We start from the raw sequence: 3,398 nt of genomic DNA on the forward strand, positions 1-3,398 counted from the left end.
CTGAAGATTAGGGTTGAATGAAATCCCAAGGACATGAGTACAAGGTTTTTTTTACTTTATTATGTACATATTCCATGCATCTACAACCTCTTAATATATATATATATATATATATATATATATATATATATATATATATATATATATATATATATATATATATATATATATAGTTTCATACATTTTAGTATGTTATTTATGTATAATACTCGAACGGAATCATATAAGTACGTATATATGGACGTATATTTGTAGCTTAGAATTCATATACGAAAAGCTAATCAAAACAAAAAAGAATTGAATTAAAAATAAACCATAAAATGAAAAGAAAAGAAATAAAAAAAACCTTTAGTACCGTTTGGAAACACCAACCGAGACTAAACGTGTCAGCCCCAGGGCAAGGTCTGAAGACCTTCAGTCCCAGATTCACAATTCCGATTGGGAAACCGAAACTAAAGAGAGTTTCTCACCCGGGACTGATGCTCTGCACCAGTGAACACTCTCCAGCATCTGATGTCACACAGAGAGGTTCAGGAGACTCCCATAACTCATCGAACATGTTCGATGTCACCCCATCAGACGCAACTTATCGTCCGATGCACGTTGGCCCGCCTGGTCAGCATATGAACAGTGCTAGCGCCACGTCCGATGCCTTCACACGTTATCGTCCGATGTTTAACCAATGTCCGAAGAATTATTTCGTGCAAACAGAGAACAGCCGAAACACATCAGACAGCATCCAATGCACACAGTGTTAGCATCCGATGCTCTCTGTAGCGCCAGGCTGAGCTAGGGTTAGCCATAGGACGCAACGCCTTAGCGTCCGATGTAAGCGTGATCAACGTCCGATACTACCTGAGCAACTTCTTCACTCCATGTCTTCCACCCTTGTGCAAATGTATTAACTCTGCAATGTTTCCAACACTTGTGCACACTAGTATATTACCCGTGTTAACGCTACGGTAAAAACAAAAAATACAATATATTTCTTGAAAATGAAGTAAATACTGAGATAGCACATGTCTCGTGCTAGCCTTAAGCGCAGCAACGTCCTGCTGGATAATCTCCACCAGGCGTTGGACGGCATCTCCCTGGCGTTTTGCGGCTTGGCCTCGTTCGCCTCAGATCCTGGGGCACGCGGCCCTCATCTCCATGGTGTTGTAGGAGCTGCACCCGGGGCACTTCTGCACCAGCACGTGGAATCGCATGCTCGAGGTGCACTCATTATTGTCATCAACAATCCACCACCAGAAGGAATTAACCCAGCTCTGCAAAGATCAAAAGAACAATGAAATTATGGTTTGAAAAATTCAGACCGATTTACATTTAGTGCTCGTGCTGATGCCCCTGCCTAGTATGTTGTTGTTCCCGCTGTCCGAAGTTGGTGAAGTCCCATGCCCACGTAACCATGGAAAACAAGCTTGCTGATGTTGACAAGTTATTTAGAAACCATGGAGATGAACGGATATCTCAATAAAGATGCCATCTATAAATCTTCATAAACACTGAATTCTGACATGATGAAAAAAATGTAATAACAGCACCAATCAGAAGACAACCAAAATCCCCAATGCCATCCTTTGAGGTTCAAATGAGCAGTGTTCAGGTTAGTTATGTGCTTATATATCTCTCCTAAAACTAATATAAATAGTTTTTGTCTCCCCGAAGCAATGTATAACTCCAAGGAAATGTAACAGATTGTATCAGTCACCTACATAACAAAATCCAAAGGTACCAGGAATAAATACATCATAGGAACCTGGAAGACCAAGCCTAGACACAAGCCGAGATTTTTGTGGTGGCAAGCCAAGATTTTTGTGGTGGCAAGCAATCCTGAAAGAGAAAAAATATTAATCATATGTGAACAAAAAAAGAACAATTCTAAACACACCAAAAGACAACATCTAAAAAGCTTGAACTTTGGGTTCAGCTTAGTCACGATCAACGGCTGTATGGTAATCTAAAACCATGCAAATTCTTGTTTCAACCTAATATTGCAAATGCAGAATATGACCATTCAATGCTACATCAATGCAGAATATGGCAATTCAATGGTACATCAAAAAATAAAATCGATAAAACAGTCTGAATATGATCCTTCGATATTCCATACAAGAAGGATTTTTTTCTCACTTGTTACGGCATTCAGGAAACTGTGATGTTATTCAATACTCTCTCCAAGGCCAAATCCTGCAATCCAAAAGCCTGCAATGAATTTGGCAACAAAAGCAGTAGGTTTTTCCAAATCCAAAAGACAACCTCTCTGGTAGCTCCAAGTTATCACAACTTGGCCGTGGTTTTGATGGTGCTTCCTGTGGCTAGTTCTCCTGAAAATCCATTCAAAGACAGGGCCTTCCTTAACATCAATGATAATCCTCCATAGAAACTAAAAAGCCCTAAGAAACATGGGTGGCAACCATCCTACCATCCGTGGTATGGGACAAGAATTGAGGAATGGAGTACGTGGCCGACGACGCTGTTCAACTTGGGGTTGTTTGAGAAGCTCCTGTGTCCACTGCAAACAGCAGACATGTGGCAGGAGTCAAAGCTAAAACTCGCATGAAAATAAAAAGGCCAATCCAATCTTTGGCACGGGATCGTGGTGGTGAAGGCGTACCAGTTGTGGCCGAGGACGAAGACCACCCGGAACATGGTGCCTTGCGTGGCCTAGTATAGCGGCCAGACGAGCCAGCTGTCGAGGCACACGGCTGTTTTGGCGAGTCCCAGGACGACGACGACGACGTCGCGGAGCACATAGCTCATGGAGCGCCAGGGGTTCATGACCAAGCAGTGCTTGGGGATGGCCGCGCGGATCTCCGCCAGCCCGAATGGCGGCGGCGCCCCCGGGTCGAACTCCCCGTCCGGGCGCCGTTGGCCGCCATGTCCTCCTCCCGAGCGGGGAGCGACTGTCCGCAGTCGCATGCAGCAGGTCCCGGTGCTCCCGACAGTGCGCGGCCGCCAGGGACATGTCCGCCGCGTTCAGCCGCTCAGCAAGCCCCGGGGCCATTCATCTCCTCCGACTCCTCCTCCGGCGATCCAGGCCGCCTCGCAGATCCGGTCACCTCGTGTCCTTGCGGCGGGCGGCGTCGCCTGGTGGCCGGTCCCTGACGTGGCCTGGTGGCTGGCGCCCTGGTCGCCTGGCCTATCGCGCGTGGGAGAGATCACGGCCTCGTCCCCGATGGCGGCTGCGCAGGCTTGGATACGACGCTCGGCCTCCAGCCCTCCATCCAGCGACGCGATGGCAGATCGAGGCCGCCCCGATCTCCTGGCCATCGCACCATCTCCTCGCCCGCTACTTCTCTTCCTCCAATGGCGTGGAGGCGCTGCCGCCGTCTCATGACCCCGGCCTCGCGTTGAGTTTTTGTTTTTTTGGAACCGCCGATATTATTCAACGATGA

At 46.9% G+C, this 3,398-nt stretch overlaps 1 long non-coding RNA gene across 2 annotated transcripts; it reads right to left on the reverse strand.

Moving 5' to 3' along the window:
- Nucleotides 1–632: 632 nt before the first annotated feature.
- Nucleotides 633–3,398, reverse strand: LOC136494262 (uncharacterized). 2 transcript variants are annotated; one of them, XR_010768544.1, is made up of 6 exons: nt 2,618–3,398; nt 2,426–2,515; nt 2,260–2,327; nt 2,134–2,190; nt 1,352–1,833; nt 633–1,268 (listed from the first exon to the last, which is right to left on the reverse strand). It is a non-coding gene; the product is annotated as an uncharacterized lncRNA (long non-coding RNA). The 2 variants fall into 2 exon arrangements; XR_010768543.1 differs by having other exon boundaries at nt 2,134–2,327.

This window comes from Miscanthus floridulus, chromosome 11 (assembly GCF_019320115.1).
Source record: "Miscanthus floridulus cultivar M001 chromosome 11, ASM1932011v1, whole genome shotgun sequence".
NCBI lineage: Eukaryota > Viridiplantae > Streptophyta > Magnoliopsida > Poales > Poaceae > Miscanthus > Miscanthus floridulus.